This window comes from Ahaetulla prasina, chromosome 1, assembly GCF_028640845.1.
Source record: "Ahaetulla prasina isolate Xishuangbanna chromosome 1, ASM2864084v1, whole genome shotgun sequence".
Lineage (NCBI taxonomy): Eukaryota > Metazoa > Chordata > Lepidosauria > Squamata > Colubridae > Ahaetulla > Ahaetulla prasina.
The window spans coordinates 262,282,499-262,307,698 of NC_080539.1; the positions used below are offsets into that span (position 1 = coordinate 262,282,499).

Here is a 25,200-nt window from a genome sequence, read left to right on the forward strand (position 1 = left end):
TTACAGTAAAGCAAAGCCAATACAAAAGATTCATGTGCCTATTTTTTCCAGTTAACTTTTCCTGTCCAGTTCCTCCCTGATTCTTCCCCCTTGGCAGTCCCTTATTATCCAATTATATTTGAATAAATTGTTTCGTAACTGTCTTTTCAATGGTGGGCTGGCTGGTTCACCATTGCATTCCATTCCCAGTTCTTCGACCTTGAAATGGTGTTTCGAGAGGGCACAATGAGTAGTTACTTCCCCTCTCCCATCCAGCTTCCTTACCCTGTAGTCCATATGCAAAGCTTGGCATATGATGGCAGTTCAGACAATTGGTATTCATTGCACTAGAATAATATGAGCTCTTGGTTTAAAGCTGACTTAGACCCAAGATCTACTAAACCAGTAGGTAGAGGATACAAAAAATACATTTTTGATGCTACTGGAGCATCAGTTTATACTGCAGGATTCAGGCTTTAGTGCAATGAAACAAAATTTGTCCATCAGATAGGAAGGTGTAGTAAGCCTACTATTAATATTTTCAATAGAATAAAAGAATAGAAATTTGTTTCATGCACCAAACATTCTAGTTGTGTCACACAGAGGTGGTATTCAGCAGGTTCTGACCAGTTCTGGAGAACCAGTAGTGGAAATTTTGATTCGCTCAGAGAACTAGTAAATACCACCTCTGACTGGCCCTATCCCCATCTATTCTCTGCCTCCTGAGTCCCAGCTGATCGGGAGGAAATGGGAGTTTTGCAGTAACCTTCCCCTGGAGTGGGGAGAGAATGGAGATTTTACAGTATCCTTTCCCTGTCACGCCCACCAAGAATCGGTAGTAAAAAATTTTGAATCTCACCACTGGTGTCACATCTTTTATGTCAAGAGCAGGATAGCTTTTCCATTGGATAGGATACACGAAGAGAGGGTAATATCTTCTCACAATGGTATTTATAGATCCCATTTCTATTGCAAAGATATGAAAACTTTCTATGAATCAGTTTCTTGTAACCTGGGAGTCCTGTGGACTCATGGACTTCCAGGATTTTTAGAAGTAGCCATATTGACTACTTATTTTTAGGAGTTGGGCCATGTACCTAGAAAAGAGAAGCTGTTTTACATATACCAGCAAACAGAAGATAAGTTTTAGCAGAATGAAAGTGAACCATCTAAGAGAAAATGGCCAGTGAGATGTCCAAACTATAGTTATTGCCTTAGAAATCAATCTGTCTCTTGTTATGCTGTTGAACACCTATTGTATAAGCACATGGATTACTCTGGAGCTTACACAGACATATCTTAGAGATTGTAAAATGCTTGAGGATTGAGGGAGCAGGGAGGGGAGATTGACTTGAATGTATTCCCTCAATTGCTATTTAGTATAAGCCTCTCAGCCTTCTACCCCTCCCACGCAAACATCAGAAGCAGAAGAAAAAAACATGCTGTTAACATAGACGGATTAACCATCAGTAGTAATTTTAATGAGGATGAAGAACATAATTGGTAAATAGAGTGTGGAAGGGTGAGATCAGAAGAATCCCGACAGACACGCTCAACACCTACACTTTTATCTCCAAAAATATGCATTGTGTAACACAATTATCCAGTCACCTTATAAAAATAAATGAACCAATAAAGATTGTTATTGTTATATAGAACCCCAGAAAAAAATATTGTGAGTAACTTAATTCCTGCACAGAATATTTTAATTTATTGGAAACCATTGCTATAACCCAACATCAATGAAAACTGAAAAGCAATGCCTTTTAATACTTAGAAATATAACATGAAATAGCGGATTAATGAAGGGAACTTGATCGTAATTACTGAATGTGCAGATGGACAGGTTAGAAATCAAGATAATCACAAGGGAAGCATCTGTGACTCAGATATTACTTCCAAGATTGGATTTATTTCCTTCAGACACTATTTCCTTTCAAACTTAGTAAAAAAAGGGGAAAAAAAGTCTTTTAAAACAGCACTTGCAATGACAATTAATAAAAGTCAAGGACAAATGTTTAATTATATTCACTGTGTGCAAGAACTAATATTTATGTGAACATTATTATGTCCGAGTCATCTTCTTCCATTGGAGTAGGATCTTTAAATTCCCTTCATGCCTATTCACCCAGTATACAAAAGTGCTCATTTCCAATATGTTTAATACATTACGATATCTATATTCTGGTTCAGGATACCCACAAGTTAATTCTCTGCATCAGACATAGCTTCCATATTATAGCTCTGGATCTTCTGGCATCCGTTAAAGGCACTGGTTTGGAAAACTTTATGAGTTTTTGATATGTCTATAAAGCTGACCAGGGCTGGCCTGTAAAATGATTTGCCAAGAAAGAACCTCTAGGAAGGGGATACATTCTAGGAACTTTTCCAGGAAAACAGGAAGAGCTTTAATTAGAAGTTGCAACTCACGGTTGAGGTATTTTTATTTATTTTATTTATTTATTTTGTCACAACGGTATATATAAGCATAAGCATAAAATAACTATACGACATATAAGCATATATATATAAGTGTAAGCATGAAATAATTATACGAGTTGGATACGATCAAGGAGAACATTAGGACAGGAACGGTAGGCACGTTGGTGCTCTTATGCACGCCCCTTACAGACCTCTTAGGAATGAGGTGAGGTCAATAGTAGATAGTCTTCAGTTAAAGCTTTGGGGATCAACATATGGTTGAGGTATGATGTTTTTTTGTTTTTGTTTTTTTTTGGAAGGGGAGGGGAGGGGGGACTGCCAGTCGCTTTTTACTTCTTTCTCTTTCTAGATTGAGAATTTCCAATGCTAAGGTTGTCTGTCTTGTGTTTCTTCTCCTGCTTTGCCTCTCCTGCTTCCATAGGCATTCCCTAATGAATTTAACTATTCTGGTACCAAGGCCTGGCCCTTCCATTCTTTGCATGGCCATATTGACATATAGTCAAGCAGAGAATGCACTATAATAATACTGATTGCCAGTGCCATGCCCAGGGCTCGCCCATTTTGATTTTTTTTATCCTTAACGTAACAAAGAATAACATAGAATAATAGAGTAGGAAGGGACCTTAGAGGTCTTCTAGTCCAACCCCCTGCTTGAACAGGAGACCCCATATCATTTCAGACAAATGGCTTTTATCTCTTCTTAAAAACCTCCAGTATCATAGGACCCACAACTTCTGAAGGCAAGCTGTTCCATTGGTTAATTCCTCTAACTGTTAGGAGAGAGCATTGTTACATTACCAAGTAAGGAAAGGACTGCTCATTTATTTTGTAGATTTCTCCCCTTTTCTATTTCTTTTCTTTCCTATCTCATCTTTTCTATTGTTGAATAATTCTTACCACTAGAACATAATTTTTTTTAAAAAGAACACCTAGCTGAAAACAGCTTTCTTATTGCAGGTAGTCCTTGACTTACAACCATTTGTTCAAAGTTACAACGGTCCTGAAAAAAGTGACTTAGGACCAGTTCTCATACTTATGACTATCAAGTGACTTAGGACCAGTTCTCGTACTTACGACTGTCAATGCATCCTCATAATTCTGTGAACCAAATTTCAGGGCTTAGAAATAGGCAGGCATTAACAACAGTTCCAGTGTCTTTGGGTCATGTGATCATCATTTGTATCTTTCCCAGCCAACTTCCAACAAACAAATCTAATGGAAAAGCCGGATTCGTTTAACCACTGTGGAATTCACTTAAAATTACAGTGATTTCATTAACAATGAAAAAAATTGGATGTGAGTCACTTAACAACCCCTTTGCTTAGCAATGGAAATTCTGGTCCCAATTGGGGTTGTAAGTCAAGGACTACCTGTATTTAAATTCCTTGTTTCTAGGCCTAACTTTTGGGACTACTTTAAACAATTCTGGCCCATCTTGTATGAGATAGCTTTTCAGATCTTGAAGAAACATATCATGTCTGTGTCACCTTCAGACAAGCATGATCTAAAATGGACAGCTAACATCAAAAACATCATTAAAAAAGGACAACAAAGAATGTTCTTTCTGCGCCAACTCAGTAAGCTCAAACTGCCCAAGGAGCTGCTGATTCAGTTCTACAGAGGAATTATTGAGTCTGTCATTTGCACCTCTATAACTGTCTGGTTCGGTTCTGCAACCCAACAAGAAAAACACAGACTTCAGAGGATAATTAGAACTGCAGAAAAAATAATTGCTACCAACCTGCCTTCCATTGAGGACCTGTATACTGCACGAATCAAGAAGAGGGCCGTGAAAATATTTACAGACCCCTCGCATCCTGGATATAAACTGTTTCAACTCCTACCCTCAAAACGACGCTATAGAGCACTGCACACCAGAACAACTAGACACAAGAACAGTTTTTTCCCGAAGGCCATCACTCTGCTAAACAAATAATTCCATCAACACTGTCAAACTATTTACTGAATCTGCACTACTATTAATCTTCTCATAGTTCCCATCACCAATCTCTTTCCACTTATGACTGTATGACTATAACTTGTTGCTGGCAATCCTTATGATTTATATTGATATATTGACCATCAATTGTGTTGTAAATGTTGTACCTTGATGAACGTATCTTTTCTTTTATGTACACTGAGAGCATATGTACCAAGACAAATTCCTTGTGTGTCCAATCACACTTGGCCAATAAAATTCTATTCTATTCTATGTCTCCATGGAATCTTCTATTTTCCAAGCTGAACATACCAGATTTTTCCAAGCATTACTCATGTTTTTCCTTAGAGCTGAAATGCTACTGGTTTGCTTTGGTTTGGGTGAACCGGTTGTTAAAAAAAGCTACCAGTTCCTCTGAACCGGTATTTCTGACAATCAGCTGTGCCTCACAGTTTACCTTTGCTAGAAAGCAAGAAATGCTTTCTAGTGAAGTTAAATCACACAGCACAGCTGATCCCCCCCTCACTGTTCTACTTACCTTCCGAAGCCTACTTTTGGTGCGGACTGCACATGTGCACACATGGAGCATGCATTTGGTGCATACTGGGTATGTGCAGCGCACATGCGCAGCCAGAGAACCGGTAGCAAACTGGTTCATATTTCACCACTAATTTTTTCCCCAGTCCCTTTAGGTTCTGATTGCTGCCCTATGGAGATATTCCAGTTTCTCAATGTCTTAGAGTAAATTTACATAGACCCTTTTATTTATTGAAAAATCTGACCATTCAAACGTCACATTTTATATTTTCGGGCCCTGTCAGTCAACAGCGATTTAGAGGGACTTGAGTGATTGTCAGCCCTTCAAGGTAGATCAGACTAGAGATCTAATCTCATGTAGGTCAGCACCGCTTTTATAAAAAGCTAGAGTAAGAAAATCGTGCAAGTCTGGATGTGTTTTCCCCCCCACTCCTTTTATCTTCTTCTGAATTAGGGAAAAGCTTGTGGTATGATGCTGCCACACTGTCTTTGTCATTCTGATTTCAGACAACTGCAGCAAGAACCATCCCACATGTCTCTTCCAACTAAAATAACACATGAAATTTTAAACCTAATGGGATATTATTGTTACAGACTTCACTTCCTGTATCTATTAAGAGCTTCTCTGCCTCCAGCATGGACAGATAAAGCTATTGACCTTTTGTGTCTCAAAGTGAGCAGAAAGGGACCGAACCTCTAAATTCCTTGATTCCTGGATTGGTTGCAGCTGCTCCAAAAACCTGTCACATGTAGCCTTGCCAAATAAACCTTGCTGCTTCTTCATGCCCTGTTTTCTAGTAGCACTGAGTGAGCCCAAGCACCTTGTCCTGAATTGGACATGCTGAGTTGGAAGGAGAAAAAGTTAGCAGATTGGCCCTTCTGGACTGTGGGGTGGGGTGTTTACTTGGTATGAATGATTTGCAAAGCCTTGATCATTTTCAGCACAATGTCCTACAGTGCTTAGAATAATCGAGGCAGTACAAAAAGACCAGGTTCTGTAAATCATTGTATTTCATAGTATACTTGAAACTATTGTGCGCCAGGTAAGTATATCCAGTTTAAACCTTTTGAGGTTTAAAGGGGGTAGGTGAAAATCCTCTCTATTCAAAGACCAGAAAGAAATTTCCTAGTGACTTTGGGGACCTAAACAGAGAGAGAACTGAAACTTCCAAAGCGAATTCTCAAAGCTACAAGAGTATTGAATAATTTACAAGCTAGCATGGGAAGAAATGTTTGCATTAAGCATTGATTCAAGAGGCACTGATTTTCAAGTGCGCAAAAGACACATTGTCTCATACCTCTTCCTGGAAGTATTGAGAGAAGTTTTCTGGGAGATTTTTGTTTGTTATAATGGACTAGAAAAAATTGAATGATTATTGATGGGGTTCGATCAACTAATGATGTTTGTTTCTTTAAATTATAGCTGCCCACTCCCATAGACTATGGAAAGCTTACAAATACATTTTGCAAGCAATAAAAATAGTTAAAAACATGGAACCCTACTGGCAGTCCCAACTCATATTAAACAAGGGATCCCACAAATACATCAGCACATGTAAAGGTAGTCCTCAACTTAAAACAGGTCATTTAGTGACCATTCAAAGTTACAATGGCACTGAAAAAAGTTACTTATGATCATTGTTCACACTTACTATCATTGCAGCATTCCCATGGTCACCGGTCAAAATTCAGATACTTGACAACTGGTTCATATTTATGATGGTTACACAGTCCTGGGCTCACAGGATTATCTTTTGCAACCTTCAGACAAGCAAAGTCAATGGAGAAGCCAGATTACTTAACAACTGTGTTACTAAGTTAACAATTGCAGTGATTCACTTAACAACGGTGGCAAGAAAGTTCATAAGATGAGGCAAAATTCACTTAACAAATGTTTTGCTTAGCAGCATATATTTTGGCCTCAATTGTAAGTCAAGGACTACCTGTGTATGTAGGCATACCCCCATAAACACATAGGCACAAATACACGCATACAAAAGTACATACACCCCTAGAGAAAAAGGAGAAAATATGTTAATAGTTCAGATACAAAATAATAGTCTCTATAGAATTATCTCGTGGAATTTTTAAAAAGACACATTAGAGGTTTGTCATAATATTAGGAATTGGCTTGAAACAAGCTTAGAAAGTTATTTCAATTCACATTTATGTAAATTTTGTTTCTGGGATTATTATTCCATTTTTTTATTTTGTGTAAGTGTGATGGATATTTTTTCTTCATTCTTTTCAGAATGAATCAACTTGAAATCGAACTTTAACTACAAAAATCTCCTTTCAAAATCCCTGTATTTTGGGTGAAACTATCCTTTGTCTCATTTTTTTAAAATCAGATTTCCACTAAAACATTTGCCCTAAACAGTCCTTTGGGCCCTCAAAATCTATGTGCATGACACTCAAGTAAAGAGGTGCCTTACCTGCCCTTCATCATATACACTTCCAAAAAGGGGGATTATGATTATGTTCTGGATATTTCTAAAAATAATAGCTGCTGTGTGAAAAATGTGTCCCTTCTGGCAATTTCTATTAATGGATATTAAATATCTAGCAAAACCTGCTTTTGCAGGGGAGGCAGGTATGCTGGTTGGTTTTAGATAATGAGAGGGCTGGGAATTGCAACTAATACAAGGATTCTGGCGGAATGGTGGGTTGCAGTCATCCATAGAAATGTAGACGAGATACTGGCACACTCTTCAATAAAAGGAATTACTTTTATTGACTGAAAATGAGAATAAATATTTATTTAGAATTGCCAATCATATAACAGAGGATCTATACATTTGTAGGAGATATTAGAGGAATAGAAAAGAAAAGCCCTTCTATGATTAGAATTACCTCAAAGTTAAATGGATTATTTTATTTATTTATTTTTATTATTTATTTATTTATTTGTCAATCATATGTAAGATAATAGGGAGAAGTATAAACATAATTTGGATACATGAAAAGAATAAGTAAAAAAGAAATATTAGGACAGTGGTGGTAGGCACTTATGCATGCCCCTTACAGACCTCTTAGGAATGGGGTGAGGTCAACAGTAGATAGTCTTAGGTTAAAGTTTTGGGGGTTTGGGGAAGAAACTACAGAGTCAGGTAGTGCATTCCAGGCATTGACCACTCTGTTACTGAAGTCATATTTTCTTCAATCGAGTTTGGAGTGGTTTACCTTGAGTTTGTATCTATTATTTGCTCATGTATTGTTGTGGTTGAAGCTGAAGTAGTCATTGACAGGTAGGACATTGTGGTAGATAATTTTATGTACTATGTATGTATTAAATTTGTGTAGAAGGCAAGTTCTTTAGCTCTGCTAGAATTGTGCATGGTATGATTTAATTTGACCTTGGGAGAGCAAAATGGAGGCCTTCTAAAGAGGGTGGGAAGCTTGAGTAATTTTATTAATTTAATCTCCCGTGGGATAAATTATGACACTGCGGGCTTCAGCAGCTGCCCTTGTGAAGGATCAGACACTAAGGTTTTCTAGCAAGGCCCTTTTTTTTTTTGTGAGATATCAGACTGCCACTATTCAATGTAGAATATTGTGCAGATGGGATGGTTGTGCTCTTTGAAAGCACTGATGGTATTATACTATCCCACCAGCTATGAAAGTCTTAGCCACAGAAAATTGTTATAATTGTCCCTTAGGTCAGAGGTCTCCAACCTTGGCAACTTTAAGACTTATGGACTTCAACTCCCAGAATTCCTCCTTCTGGAATTCTGGGAATTGAAGTCCACAAGTCTTAAAGTAGCCAAGGTTGGAGACCCCTGCCTTAGATCCTTTAGATTAAATGCTGGCTAGGGAATTCTGGGAGTTGAAGTTCACACGGTCTTAAGGTTAGGAAACAGTACTTTAAATCACACTAGATGTGACCTAGGGTTTGTTTTGCTCTTTGGTATTTGAGTGCCCTTTTAATGAATATCATGGCCAGTTATTTTGATAGGGTCCAGATTAACTGACTGCAGGAAGGTGGTGGATATACTGCACAGCAAAGCATTTGAGGAAGTGTAATCCTCATAGAGGCGATGACAAAATGGGGACTGGATTAAACTACCTTTAAATGAACCTTGAGCTGTTTGAACAATCATACCATGTGTGCATGTCATTATTTTCCCATCAAATGACATAAGAGAGGGAACCTGTGCTGTATTTGTATTTAATGTCAACCCTGAAGTGATCATGGCTGAGGGCAGCTTGGAGGCTTCAGGGCTGCCACACAATAGAGGGAGGGGGAAAATAGTTAGATGGGTTTGTAGCCAAAACAATAAAACTTTCCTATGGTAACCCAAGGACATTCCAACAGGTGGCTGGCCACAGGAGGGGCGAAGTAACCAAGCAACCAGCCAGCTCCTGGATTGGACAGCGTGACCAGTGACTTGGGGAAAAGGGAAAACTTTTATTTAAGTGAAAGCTGCAGGGAACTTTAGAGTCAGCTTTCACCAGTTGTGCCAATATGATCTACCTAATAAAGCTGTTTTTTGAGGAACCTGCCTGCCTCAGAGTTCTGATTTCTATGGGTGCATTACTTCGAACGCTGACATTTAATCTGGCTAAATTTGCAAAGAATGCAAAGGTAGGACAATAGCAAACACTAGAGAGGAAAGATTTCAAAGATCTTGAGAAGCTGAACCAAATGACAGAAACCAGCAAAGTATATTTCCACAGTGACAAATGTAAACGCCTTTATTTGGGTAAGAAAAATAAAAGTCGTCAGTATGGGATGGGCAGCAGTACTTGTAAAAAGTATATGGATATCATGGATTACTGGAAGAGAAACATGAGCCAATGGTATCATTAGCTTCAGACATGTACAAATGCAATCCTAGGCTGCAACAAGAGAAGTATAATCTCAGGATCAAGAGAGTCATTGTTCCTTTCTATTCTGCATTGATTAGACTGCATCTAAAATATTCTGGGAATTTAGGAGAGTGGCATGATGGCTTGGTGGTGAGGACGCTGCCGCTTGGAAGGTTGAGACTTCAATCCTAGGTAGCGGCAGATGTTTCTCTCCTAGGGTTCAAAGAAAGAAAAATGCTGTGAACTCCACATGGTGTCAAGAAGGACAGCCGGCCAGTAAACTTTCAGTTCCATCCAGTCACCCTGACTCTACCCCAAGTTACAGGGTCATAAACAGGGAAGGTTTTTTGGGGGGAATTTAGGAATTTTTAGTCATATTTTAGGAAGGTCAGTGACGAAACTGGATTGTGTCCAGTACTGTTCAAATATGGAAGACCTTAGGAGTTGGGCAGTGGTGGGTTTCAAAAATTTTTACTACCAGTTCTGTGGGCCTGGCTTGGTGGGTGTGGCTTGCTGGGTGTGGCAGGGGAAGGATACTGTAAAATCTCCATTCCCACCCCACTCCAGGGGAAGGAAACTGTAAAATCTCCATTCCCACCTCACTCCAGGGGAAAGGATACTGCAAAAATCCCCATTTCCTCCCAATCAGCTTGGAATTGGGAGGCAAAGAATAGGATGGGGGCAGGGCCAGTCAGAATTTTTACTACCGGTTCTCTGAACTACTCAAAATTTCCACTACCAGTTCGCCAAAACTGGTCAGAACCTGATGAAACCCACCTCTGGAGTTGGTGGACTCTTTCCCATGGCAAGTGTTTAAACAGAGGCCAAATGACCTTATTTGGACATCTCTAGTGAAAGATACCTATACTAGGCAGAAGGTTGAACTAGATGAAGTCCAGTGATTCCAGTTCTTACATTCTAGGATGCTATTAATTTATGTGCTTTGATTTCTCATACCGCCCTTTGGAATACACCAGCTGGTTAACACTTGTACCATGTTGGTATTTCCCAGAAATGTTACTGAGCTTTTTTGAGTGAAGAGTTTAAACTCTCAAAACATAACTTGTAATTTGTTCCGGAAAGGATAAAAGTGATCCCATTCTTTTTTAGGAGAGGGAAAAATGGGAGCGTGTTGTTTATCTAGAGTGTAGTCTATTGAATTACTTTTCTGATGTTGAAGATGTCTTATAGGAAATTAAGGTTGATGGAAAGTACTTTTTAATTTAATTTGTAATTGGGGAAAAAAAGATTCTATGAGGTCTCCTAAATGTTTGACCAATCTTGCTGCAGAGTGCTTTTTTTTTTTTTTTAGTGCCTGCTTATACCTTAGCAATATCTCAGTCTCTCCCAGGAATTCAGTCCTGCATTCCAACGATCATATTTCTTTCACTGTAGTTGCTGTTATTGTTATTAGGCAGGAGACAGATAAATAAGAAATATGGCCGTGGTTTGTCTTACAGCTGTTATACCTGGCCTAAACAACAAACAAATTAAAGAAGCAAGAGGTATCCCTCTGCCCCAGAAAGCAAAATTACAGACTTAGGGGGGTGGGGAAAAAGGACACATGGATGGCACATCATATGTTCTTTGATACTAATTTAAACTATATCAGAGCATGCCTATTGTAGGAAAATGTGTAAGACTTCATTTCATCTATTATTTACAATTTCCTACCTTCATACACTGCCTTTTAGATGGATCACTCCCAAGGAATTATATACTGCAAGCAAACTTAAAACAATACTCCCAGAACATTAAGTCTATAAAGCTCAAATCCAGCACTTTAACCTGAGATTGAATATACTGGCAGTTAGTGGAGATTTCAGGGCAGGTGGTTTATAGTCCTGAGAAAAGGAGCAGAGAAATGTATTTATTATTAATATTTTCATATTGCCTTTCTGCTAAACGGAAAGGAGATTGTATTTGGAAGCAGGTGGCATTCCAACTGATAGTTCCAGGCAGAGCACATCACAATAATCAAATCAAAAAGTTATCAAAACATGAATGATCATAGCCAGCTCTTTATCTCCCAATACTCCTAATATTTATTTTTTTAAGTATTATTTTGAGCAACAATAACTATGTGAGTATTCAGGAACAATGCAGACCTAAACTCTAAAGAAGAATATTTCCCAGTTTAATCATTTCAGTCAACTGGATTCAATTTCAATTTTTCCATTCTTTTCTAATGCATCAGTAATTTCAGGCACTTGCTAAAGAGGTCACAGCCTCATCTTCAGCTGAAGAAAAGGAGGAATAAAGCTGTATGTCATCAGCACACACTGACATCACTACCCTCCAGATCCTTACAGGATTTCATCCATAGGTTCTATGTAAATGTGGTAATAGCATAGTGATAATTTTGGATGAGGAAGCCCACAGAATAATTTCTCTCTGGTAGAAGAATGATCCTCTAATGGTGTTTTTATTTATGAAGAATATTAATCCTATTTTTCATACCAAAGCATTCAAAACATTATATAGGCAAAACATTATACAGGCAGGATTAGGAAACAGAAGGCTAAAATTTATGAAGAATGGTTGCAGGAATTGGGTATGTTTACTTTAATGAAAAGAAGGACTAGGAGTAACACGATAGCAGTGTTCCAATATTGAAGCGGCTGCCACAAAGAAGAGGGAGTCAAGCTATTCTCCAGCGTACCTGAAGGCAGGACAAGAAGCAATGGATAGAAACTAATCAAGGAGAGAAGCAACCTAGAACTAAGGAGAAATTTCCTGACAGAGCAATTACTCAGTGGAACCACTTGCCTCCAGAAACTGTGGGTGCTCCAGAACTGGAGGTTTTTAAGAAGAGATTGGACAACCATTTGTCTGAAATGGTATAGGGTTTCCTGCTTGAGCAGCGAGTTGGACTAGAAGACCTTCAACTCTGCTATTCTGTTATATTTGTTTCTTTATGCTTTAATTCAATATTTGTATGTTCTCTTTCTATCTTACTTGTTTCCATATAGCCTTTTTAATTAGAACCTAGGTTTAGTGTTAGCCATCTTTCCAACTCTCACTGGAGCATCCAAACAGTTATTGTTATTTCTCATTCAGTTCCAGTGGATGAAAGAACTTGTTGTGATAGGAAGGAATAACAGGAGAGTGGAGAGGCTTCTGCTTATCTGACTGTCAAATATTTAGTAATTGCAGAGAACCACAGAAATGACTTGGGGAAGCAGTGGGATGGTAATTAGCAAAGCATAATCTAAGGCTGGGAAGGGGAAAAGTGTTAGAACAATGTGTTAGAAAGAAACCTAAAATGACTCTACTTTTACTCTCTTTGGCATAAAGATGGAGGGAAGGGAAGACACTTTAAGATTCTGTTACTAAGCCAACAATATAGATTTCCAGCATTTCTTGTAGAACCTGTTTTCTGATCTGGTCAACCCCAAAGGGCTGACATTAATTTTGAAAATCACTTGCTTCTCCCATTGATGTGGTTCTCTACAGCGATCCTCCCATGATTGAAGAATTAGGAACTTGGGGTGTCATAGACAGAAACTAGTGCTTAGCCTTGTGAGCTCATTGGGCCCCTATGTACTCAATTTTCAACTCATTCAGATGATCAGGGCTTAAAATATTGTTCCATTGTCTGCCAAGTATTACACATAAAAGACATTAAATTCACTTTTGGCATTATCTGTGGAAATGAATATTCCCTCTTTTTACCTGGCAAACATTACTGGCTCTCATTTTGCTTTCAGGTGAAATTTCCTTAGCTCTTGATCCAAGAGTCTGATCCTTTCTATTCTTGGTTCATCAGTTTTGGAGCCAATTATGGGTTACCTTATAATCACTAGGCCCAAAAGAGACCCAGTGGCTTTGATATAGCCAATCTATTTTTTCTTTCCTGAGTTCATATGCAAAGTAGAGCATAACTGTTTATTTTTTTCCACTACAAATTTTACAGTCTCTGATTAATATATGGATACAAAAACTGTTTATGATGGGGAAAGTATGGTACTGTTCATGCATGCAAGAAAACATACGAGAATGTACATAACTTTTCATGCAGACTTTTACAAAAATCTTCCAACTCATGGAAATGAGACAGAACAAACAGGAGCTTCAAATAATGTGAATGTTATATAGCAAGTTTAGCAGGGACATTTACTTGTCTCTAACTACAATTTATTTTAGCAGAAGACAGTATTTATCTGGGCTTAGAAGCTAAAGAAGAGTTGGGCTGGATAGTATTTGGACGGGAGATCAAGGGATTGTTGGGTTGTAGGCTACACTGGGAAGTCCAAAAGCATCCTAAAAGAAGACTGTAGAAAGCTACTTTCATAGTGTTGCCAGGAAAACGGCATTGAAGTGTCCATGGAGTCACAGAAATCCAGTTTGATTTTGCAGGAAGCTTTACTTATTTAAGGCCAAGGAATAAAGGCTGCGGATACTGTTCTTTTAAAGTAAGGGATGTCAACTTCCATTAGCTTGAGTGCTGTGTTGCATGTTGTGTAGCATGTCAAGGGATGTGCTTGTGCCAGAATCTGTTTTGGCTTGGAAGTGGCAAGATAAGCAGAAAGGAGACCTTATGTTTCAGCAAGGCTTAAGCATTTCCTTTACTCTTTATACATCCCGTTTTTTAAAAAAAGGTAAACAGGGCCAAACTGTGGAATGACTTGCCTGCAGAAGTTGTGAATGCTCCAACACTGGAAATTTTTAAGAAAATGTTGGATAACCATCTGACTGAGATGGTGTAGGGTTTCCTGCCTGGGCAGGGGGTTGGACTAGAAGGCCTCCAAGGTCCCTTCCAACTCTGTTGTTATATTATATTAAACCATTCTAGTGCACTCTGGGGACCACAAAGAAATTTGGAAGTCAGCATCAATTGCACCCCCACTCTTAATGTGGCCATTCCACTAGCAGCCCTTTCCACTTACAGCTAGAGAGGACCACTTGCTAAGGAGCATTTGGAGATAGCAGCAGCTGCTACTCTTACTTTTCTCCAAGAGACTAAGATTTGGGTTCCAGGGTTCTCTACTACAACCCTACTCTACTCTGCTTTTTAAACATATAAATTACTTGTTTTAGTTTTAAACTAAAAGAGACAGAGAAGCAGAACACTTGCCTCTACAATCACCTTTTATTTCCAAGAAACTCTGGAGTTCTACAATATCTTCATGTTGCTTTTATAAAATAACAATAATTAATGACTGCTTTGTTTGCAACCTAATGAGATGAAAAAAGGAGAAAGAGAGGATTAATAATAAGCATGGAGAAATACCCGGATTGAACAGCCAAGGAACAGATTCTAACAGAGATAGAGATTTAGGAGAGGAATTTGGGAGGCAAGTTAAAAAAAAAAGCATAGCAATTAAAGTATTGAAGCAGGCAAGGGAGGATGGATAGATGATTTTTCTTCTCTGTTGTTGTTTTGATTTGATTTCCCTTTTCTCTCTTTATCTTCTTTTTTTTTAGTAAAAGATGATATGATTAAAAGTTAGAATAAGTGAGAGAAATAAGAGAAGGGGGAATGTTAGTGTATACTCTTTTATATAATAAAAGAAAAGTAACAATAAGAGAAACATGGAATAATTGAATAATGACAGATTGCAACTTATTATAATTGTGTATCATTATTATAAATATATAAGTTAATTGAATCTAATAATTTTGAATAATTTAACTAGTTTTATTTGTATTAGAACGTTGGACACCCAGGTGCCACACTGTTCACGCATTGATTTGATATGTTTGTAAAAAAATATAAAAAAATAAAAAACTTAATAATAAACATGAGGAGGTGGCTAGGGTTGGTGTCAGGAAAAAATCAGTGTACATTCTGTTAAAATATAGCTTTGTAATTCATCTCTGTGTGACAGTTATCAGCACTCACAACACGAGGAGACCTTGGTGATCACTGAGCTTGGTTGTGCACTGATGATGTTACCCAGTTGGGTATTGAAATGTCTGCAAGAAAACAACTAAGCTCAGAGAGCGCCAAGGACTCCACCGTTCAACCCTGACCTACTTTTATTCTCTTCTGTTGGTACTCACAACATGCTGTCAAAATTTCAGACGTGCCCATTGCAAAGCACTTCCATATTATGGCAGGAGAACTGCCTGGGCATGCCATGATAAGTCACAAGTGTACTTGAATGCAACTTTATTGATGTATTTATTTTTACTATGGGATGCACCCAGAGACTTTGAGACCTGAGCTAACATCTGAAATCTCAACTAAGAGAGAATTTGCTTCTGTGCACTTGGTTTTATCTGGTAGTTGAATACACTAAGCCAGAAAAGTTCACATTGTAGTCTAAGGCAGGGGTCTTCAACCTTGGCAACTTTAAGACTTGTGGACTTCAACTCCCAGAGTTGAAGTCTATAAATCTTAAAGTTGCCAAGGTTGGAGACCCCTGGTCTAAGGAGGAAGTGGCTCACTTCTTCTACTTAGAGATTTTAGGGTTAATTGAAGTATGTCTGTTTATTATTTCATAATTTCAACATAGTGCTCCCCTTCACAATGTTTTTCCATTACATTTAGTGAGGGTTCCTCAGACACTTTGATGATGAAAAAGTATTCTTTTACTTATATATTGCCTTACAATGCTTGTAACTTGCCCAATTGCCAGCAGGGAGATGTACAGCAACATACAAAACAAAACATAATCATAAAACCCAAAAATTAAAGTTAGACGGTGGATGCCCAATTCTTACCTGGAACAACTGAGGGAAAAGTGGATCTGTCTCTGCCCCCACTCCCTCCCTCCCTTCCTCTTTCTCTTGCTCCACCTCTCTCTTTCTCCCCACCTCATTATCTTTTTCATTTTAGTGTTTTCATCCATGTGCTTAATTAATTAAGAGATTCGTGGGAGATTTGATTACCCTAAGGCTTACTTTTGGGGCAATGAAAAGGTATTTAAAGAGGGAGTATCATTTATTAAGAAACAGGGCAGGATGGGTTGAAGAAGGGAAGGATTAGAATGCAAGATATTTATATTTGAAATTCAAAACTGTGAATAAGAGAAGACAGCTCACATATTCAGGTAAAGTAATATATAGGTAGTACTCAACTTACAACCGCAATGAGCCCAACATTTCTGTTGCCAAATGAGATATTTGTTAAGAGAATTTTGCCCCATTTTATGACTTTTCTTGCCACAGTTGTTATGTGAATCATTTCAGTTGTTAAATTAGTGACACAGTTGTTAAGTGGCTTCCCCATTTATTTTGCTTGTCAGAAGATCACAAAACGGGATCCTGTGACCCTGTGACACTGTTACAGTCATAAATATGAGTCAATTGCCAAGCATCTGAATTTTGATCCCATGACTATGGTGATGCTGCAAAGATTGTAAGTGTGAAAAATGGTCCTAAGTCACTTTTTTTTAGTGCTGTTGTAACTTTGAACGGTCACTAAATGAACTGTTGTAAGTTGATAACTACTTGTACAATCGTAAAAGTGCTTCATAAATGGAGGGAAATGGCCATTCGCCAGTTTATAGTAACACAAGTACTACTAACTGGAGCATTTATTTGTCACCCAATCTTGGGGTGCATCCTGAAGCTGGAAAAAGAAAGTTAATCAGTTGTTTTGGTGTGATGTGGAAGTGGTGTGCTATTGCCTTTTCCAAGATGGTTGCTTAAGTTTCCAGCCTGGATTATAGCCCTGAGGTCTCTCATCCAAATACTATCAAAGACTGACCCTGCTTAGCTTCCCAACCAAAGCTTGCTAAGTGCTGCCACTTGTTGAAGCAGCATCCCATGTAAGTTTGCTGTAAATTTGCAAAGTTTCTTTTCTTTCTCTCATTTTAGTGACATAAGAAGAACATGAAGGGGGTATGTATGTCAAGTTATTTAAGTAATATATAAAATTTATATTTATTTAAATTAGGGGGTTGGGCATAATTTTGTTTATCCTCTCTTACTGCAGTGTCAACCTTAGATGCTAATCAAAGGTCAAATGTGTTGCCTCAGAAAAGGTTTTTGTCCACCCTGGGATGCAAAAATGATCTTGTATACAAAACTGCACAGGTGCATTTTCCTGAATCACACCTAGATCTGATGGATGAAAAATTGTGCATGAAATAAGGGCAAGGAAGATTGGCTGCTTTTTTTTATAATGCAAAACTGTTCGGAATGCAAGCCTGACCATTTTGCTGTTCCACAGATTATTTTGGCTATCCCTGTCACTAGAAACAAAAAATCGGTTGCCATTTTAGCTAGCCATAGCACTTTTAGGTTAAATGGAATACAGTATTGCATTGCCCTCTTGGTGCTGGTGCCTGTTCCACATGGCTGGCAGACCAATGAAGAGGTCTCAAAAGCCAAATGCTGTTTGAGCCTTCCTCTGTTTTTAGAAACTAAAAACAGGCTTATCTGTCACATGTTTACCTAACCTTTTCCAAATGTACAAGAGATCTTAGATCTATGGCAAAGCACATCTAGTACTTCTTCTCTCCCTCATATATACAATACAGATAATCTGATGGTTATTTCTCCTGCCCTCCTCTTCTGGTCCCAGCTGTTTTAGGAAATTATCGTCCGGTCTCCAACCTTCGCTTTGTGGCGAAGGTTGTAGAGAGTGTGGTGGCACGTCAATTACCCCAATTGACCTGTGGTGTAATTACCCCAATTACCCCAATTGACGTGTGGTGGCATGTCAATTACCCCAAGACAGATGAAACTGTCTGTCTAGACCCATTCCAGTCCGGCTTTCGGCCCGGATACAGTACGGAGACGGCTTTGGTCGCGTTGGTTGATGATCTCTTGAGGGCCAGGGACAGGGGTTATGCCTCTGCCCTGGTCCTATTAGATCTCTCAGCGCCTTTCAATACCATCGACCACGGTATCCTGCTGCACCGGTTGGGGAGTTTGGGAGTGGGAGGCACCGTTTATCGGTGGTTCTCCTCCTATCTCTCTGATCGGTCGCAGACAGTGTTGGCAGGGGGGCAGAGATCAACCGCAAGGCGCCTCACGTGTGGGGTGCCGCAGGGGTCGATTCTCTCGCGTCTCCTGTTCAACATCTATATGAAGCCGCTGGGTGAGATTATCAGTGGTTTTGGGGTGAGGTACCAACTGTACGCTGATGATACGCAGCTGTACTTTTCCACCCCAGGCCACCCCAACGAAGCTATCGAAGTACTATCCCGGTGTCTGGAAGCCGTACGGGTCTGGATGGGGAGAAACAGGCTTAAGCTCAATCCCTCCAAGACGGAGTGGCTGTGGATGCCGGCACCCCAGTACAGTCAGCTGCAACCACGGCTGACTGTGGGGGTGAGTCATTGGCCCCGATGGAGAGGGTGCGCAACTTGGGCGTTCTCCTGGATGGGCGGTTGTCTTTTGAAGATCACTTGACGACCGTCTCCAGGAGAACTTTTTATCAGGTCCGCCTGATTCGCCAGTTGCGCCCCTTCCTTGACCGGGATGCCCTATGCATGGTCACTCATGCTCTTGTTACCTCTCGCTTGGATTACTGCAATGCTCTCTACATGGGGCACCCCTTGAAGAGCACCCGGAGGCTCCAGTTGGTTCAGAATGCAGCTGCACAGGTGATAGAGGGAGCGGTTCGTGGCTCCCATGTAACACCACTCCTGTGCAGGCTGCACTGGCTACCTGTGGTCTTCCGGGTGCACTTCAAGGTGTTGGTTACTACCTTTAAAGTGCTCCATGGCTTAGAGCCGGGTTATTTATGGGACCGCCTACTGCTGCCGATTGCCTCCCACCGACCCATGCGCTCTCACAGAGAGGGACTCCTCAGGGTGCCGTCCGCCAAGCAATGTCGGCTGGCGGCCCCCAGGGGAAGGGCCTTCTCTGTGGGAGCTCCCTCCCTCTGAAACGAACTTCCCCAAGGACTCCGTCAACTGCCTGACCTTTGGACCTTCCGCCGTGAGTTGAAGACATACCTATTTATTCGCGCAGGACTGGCATAGAAATTTTTAGTAGCTTTTAATATTTGGATACAAATTTTATGGGGTTTTTAAAGGTTTTAAATGGTTTTTAATTTTGCCTTATATTTAATAACTTTTTTAATTATTGTTTTATTGTGTACATAATTATTGTTTTATTCTGACTATGAACCGCCTGAGTCCTTCGGGAGAAGGGCGGTATAAAAATCTAATAAATCTAATCTAATCTAAATCTAATCTGGTCACAGCTTCCATTTGCTGTTCCAGCAGAAATTGGTAGTCAGGACGAAGCCACAAAGTGAGCATCCAACTCTTTTCACGGACAGTGCAACTCATTCTAGAAGAATATATGGAGCCCTCAAGGAATCAAAAGCTTCTTTTGATTTAGACTTAATCTGTTTTTAGGTGGTCAAGTCTTCCATTCCGTCATCATCTCAGCCTGGGGCTAAGATGTTTAATTGGGTATCACAACACTGATGTGGTATACACAACATTGATTGTATCCAAGTCTAAATTGAGGGATGATCTTCCCCAAGCATTTCATGTAAATGTTAAACAGAATGGAGGAGAGATCTGAACTTTGAGGCACACTGCATTGAAGCATGGCTTCGTTTTTCCTCCCCCAAGAAGAGATTGCAACAGCTATTCAGAAAGGAGAGGAATCACTGTACAACAGTCCCTCCATTGCCCCATCCTCATAGACATCCCAGAAGATTCCATAGTTGATGCTATGAAACACATTTGAGAAGCAATGGGAAGTGTACTCCACTCCCCACCTCTTGCTGCAGGTCATCCCTAGAATAGACAAGTAATACTTGTTTCATTCATTGTCCCTTGTCTCTAGATTCTGAAGCGAGATTCATCTTTGTTTGTTTATTTATTTATTTATTTAATCATATTTTTATACCGCCCTATCTCCCAAGGGACTCAGGGCGGTTTACAGCCAAGTAAAATATACACATAAATACAAGTTAATACCCCAATTTAAAAAACTTATTAAATACGGCTGAATATTAAAACCCCAATAAAATAGTAAAACCCCATTAAAACCAAATTTAAAATTTAAAATTCTAGTCCAGTCCTGCGCAGATAAAAAGATGTGTCTTAAGCTCGCGGCGAAAGGTTTGAAGGTCAGGAAGTTGGCGAAGTCCTGGGGGAAGTTCGTTCCAGAGGGTGGGAGCCCCCACAGAAAAGGCCCTTCCCCTGGGCGTCGCCAGCCGGCACTGCCTGGCTGACGGCACCCCTGAGGAGTCCCTCCCTGTGAGAGTGTACGGGTCGGTGGGAGGCAATCGGTGGCAGTAGACGGTCCCGTAAGTATCCCGGCCCAATGCCATGGAGCGCTTTAAAGATAATTACCAAAACCTTGAAGTGCACCCGAAAGGCCACAGGTAGCCAGTGCAGTCTGCGCAGGAGAAGTGTCACATGGGAGCCACGAGGGGCTCCCTCTATCACCTGCGCAGCTGCATTCTGAACCAACTGGAGTCTCCGGGTGCTCTTCAAGGGGAGCCCCATGTAGAGAGCATTGCAGTAATCCAAGCGAGAGGTAACAAGAGCATGAGTCACCCAATCTTGGGGTGCATCCTGAAGCTGGAAAAAGAAAGTTAATCAGTTGTTTTGGTGTGATGTGGAAGTGGTGTGCTATTGCCTTTTCCAAGATGGTTGCTTAAGTTTCCAGCCTGGATTATAGCCCTGAGGTCTCTCATCCAAATACTATCAAAGACTGACCCTGCTTAGCTTCCCAACCAAAGCTTGCTAAGTGCTGCCACCTGTTGAAGCAGCATCCCATGTAAGTTTGCTGTAAATTTGCAAAGTTTCTTTTCTTTCTCTCATTTTAGTGACATAAGAAGAACATGAAGGGGGTATGTATGTCAAGTTATTTAAGTAATATATAAAATTTATATTTATTTAAATTAGGGGGTTGGGCATAATTTTGTTTATCCTCTCTTACTGCAGTGTCAACCTTAGATGCTAATCAAAGGTCAAATGTGTTGCCTCAGAAAAGGTTTTTGTCCACCCTGGGATGCAAAAATGATCTTGTATACAAAACTGCACAGGTGCATTTTCCTGAATCACAGCTAGATCTGATGGATGAAAAATTGTGCATGAAATAAGGGCAAGGAAGATTGGCTGCTTTTTTTTATAATGCAAAACTGTTCGGAATGCAAGCCTGACCATTTTGTTCCACAGATTATTTTGGCTATCCCTGTCACTAGAAACAAAAAATCGGTTGCCATTTTAGCTAGCCATAGCACTTTTAGGTTAAATGGAATACAGTATTGCATTGCCCTCTTGGGGCTGGTGCCTGTTCCACATGGCTGGCAGACCAATGAAGAGGTCTCAAAAGCCAAATGCTGTTTGAGCCTTCCTCTGTTTTTAGAAACTAAAAACAGGCTTATCTGTCACATGTTTACCTAACCTTTTCCAAATGTACAAGAGATCTTAGATCTATGGCAAAGCACATCTAGTACTTCTTCTCTCCCTCATATATACAATACAGATAATTTGATGGTTATTTCTCCTGCCCTCCTTTTCTGGTCCCAGCTGTTTTAGGAAATTATCGTCCGGTCTCCAACTTTCGCTTTGTGGCGAAGGTTGTAGAGAGTGTGGTGGCACGTCAATTACCCCAATTGACCTGTGGTGTAATTACCCCAATTACCCCAATTGACGTGTGGTGGCATGTCAATTACCCCAAGACAGATGAAACTGTCTGTCTAGACCCATTCCAGTCCGGCTTTCGGCCCGGATACAGTACGGAGACGGCTTTGGTCGCGTTGGTTGATGATCTCTTGAGGGCCAGGGACAGGGGTTATGCCTCTGCCCTGGTCCTATTAGATCTCTCAGCGCCTTTCAATACCATCGACCACGGTATCCTGCTGCACTGGTTGGGGAGTTTGGGAGTGGGAGGCACCGTTTATCGGTGGTTCTCCTCCTATCTCTCTGACCGGTCGCAGACGGTGTTGGCAGGGGGGCAGAGATCAACCGCAAGGCGCCTCACGTATGGGGTGCCGCAGGGGTCGATTCTCTCGCGTCTCCTGTTCAACATCTATATGAAGCCACTGGGTGAGATTATCAGTGGTTTTGGGGTGAGGTACCAACTGTACGCTGATGATACGCAGCTGTACTTTTCCACCCCAGGCCACCCCAACGAAGCTATCGAAGTACTATCCTGGTGTCTGGAAGCCGTACGGGTCTGGATGGGGAGAAACAGGCTTAAGCTCAATCCCTCCAAGACGGAGTGGCTGTGGATGCCGGCACCCCAGTACAGTCAGCTGCAACCACAGCTGACTGTGGGGGTGAGTCATTGGCCCCGATGGAGAGGGTGCGCAACTTGGGCGTTCTCCTGGATGGGCGGTTGTCTTTTGAAGATCACTTGACGACCGTCTCCAGGAGAACTTTTTATCAGGTCCGCCTGATTCGCCAGTTGCGCCCCTTCCTTGACCGGGATGCCCTATGCATGGTCACTCATGCTCTTGTTACCTCGCTTGGATTACTGCAATGCTCTCTACATGGGGCTCCCTTGAAGAGCACCCGGAGGCTCAGTTGGTTCAGAATGCAGCTGCACAGGTGATAGAGGGAGCGGTTCGTGGCTCCCATGTAACACCACTCCTGTGCAGGCTGCACTGGCTACCTGTGGTCTTCCGGGTGCACTTCAAGGTGTTGGTTACTACCTTTAAAGTGCTCCATGGCTTAGAGCCGGGTTATTTATGGGACCGCCTACTGCTGCCGATTGCCTCCCACCGACCCATGCGCTCTCACAGAGAGGGACTCCTCAGGGTGCCGTCCGCCAAGCAATGTCGGCTGGCGGCCCCCAGGGGAAGGGCCTTCTCTGTGGGAGCTCCCTCCCTCTGAAACGAACTTCCCCAAGGACTCCGTCAACTGCCTGACCTTCGGACCTTCTGCCGTGAGTTGAAGACATACCTATTTATTCGCGCAGGACTGGCATAGAAATTTTTAGTAGCTTTTAATATTTGGATACAAATTTTATGGGGTTTTTAAAGGTTTTAAATGGTTTTTAATTTTGCCTTATATTTAATAACTTTTTTAATTATTGTTTTATTGTGTACATAATTATTATTTTATTCTGGCTATGAACCGCCTGAGTCCTTCGGGAGAAGGGCGGTATAAAAATCTAATAAATCTAATCTAATCTAAATCTAATCTGGTCACAGCTTCCATTTGCTGTTCCAGCAGAAATTGGTAGTCAGGATGAAGCCACAAAGTGAGCATCCAACTCTTTTCACGGACAGTGCAACTCATTCTAGAAGAATATATGGAGCCCTCAAGGAATCAAAAGCTTCTTTTGATTTAGACTTAATCTGTTTTTAGGTGGTCAAGTCTTCCATTCCGTCATCATCTCAGCCTGGGGCTAAGATGTTTAATTGGGTATCACAACACTGATGTGGTATACACAACATTGATTGTATCCAAGTCTAAATTGAGGGATGATCTTCCCCAGGCATTTCATGTAAATGTTAAACAGAATGGAGGAGAGATCTGAACTTTGAGGCACACTGCATTGAAGCATGGCTTCGTTTTTCCTCCCCCAAGAAGAGATTGCAACAGCTATTCAGAAAGGAGAGGAATCACTGTACAACAGTCCCTCCATTGCCCCATCCTCATAGACATCCCAGAAGATTCCATAGTTGATGCTATGAAACACATTTGAGAAGCAATGGGAAGTGTACTCCACTCCCCACCTCTTGCTGCAGGTCATCCCTAGAATAGACAAGTAATACTTGTTTCATTCATTGTCCCTTGTCTCTAGATTCTGAAGCGAGATCCATCTTTGTTTGTTTATTTATTTATTTATTTAATCATATTTTTATACCGCCCTATCTCCCAAGGGACTCAGGGCGGTTTACAGCCAAGTAAAATATACACATAAATACAAGTTAAAACCCCAATTTAAAAAACTTATTAAATACGGCTGAATATTAAAACCCCAATAAAATAGTAAAACCCCATTAAAACCAAATTTAAAATTTAAAATTCTAGTCCAGTCCTGCGCAGATAAAAAGATGTGTCTTAAGCTCGCGGCGAAAGGTTTGAAGGTCAGGAAGTTGGCGAAGTCCTGGGGGAAGTTCGTTCCAGAGGGTGGGAGCCCCCACAGAAAAGGCCCTTCCCCTGGGCGTCGCCAGCTGGCACTGCCTGGCTGACGGCACCCCTGAGGAGTCCCTCTCTGTGAGAGTGTACGGGTCGGTGGGAGGCAATCGGTGGCAGTAGACGGTCCCGTAAGTATCCTGGCCCAATGCCATGGAGCGCTTTAAAGATAATTACCAAAACCTTGAAGCGCACGTGAAAGGCCACAGGTAGCCAGTGCAGTCTGCGCAGGAGAAGTGTCACATGGGAGCCACGAGGGGCTCCCTCTATCACCTGCGCAGCTGCATTCTGAGCCAACTGGAGTCTCCGGGTGCTCTTCAAGGGGAGCCCCATGTAGAGAGCATTGCAGTAATCCAAGCGAGAGGTAACAAGAGCATGAGTGACCGTGCATAGGGCATCCCGGTCAAGGAAGGGGCGCAACTGGCGAATCAGGCGGACCTGATAAAAAGCTCTCCTGGAGACGGTCATCAAGTGATCTTCAAAATGCACCCTCTCCATTGGGGCCAATGACTCGCCCCCAACAGTCAGCCACGG

General features: G+C 40.9%; 1 protein-coding gene across 11 annotated transcripts in view; it reads left to right on the plus strand.

Moving 5' to 3' along the window:
• Nucleotides 1–25,200, plus strand: part of TSPAN4 (tetraspanin 4) — an 827,759-nt gene that overhangs the window by 470,997 nt on the left and 331,562 nt on the right. Inside the window, exon 4 of one of the 11 annotated variants that reach the window (XM_058157452.1) lies at nucleotides 17,474–17,497. The exons of 9 other annotated variants lie outside the window; for them this stretch is intronic. The gene's annotated coding sequence lies outside the window, so the exon portion shown is untranslated. Of the gene's footprint in view, nucleotides 1–17,473; nucleotides 17,498–21,400; nucleotides 21,426–25,200 lie in introns of those variants that run through there. One more of the 11 variants, XM_058157470.1, reaches the window with a different exon arrangement.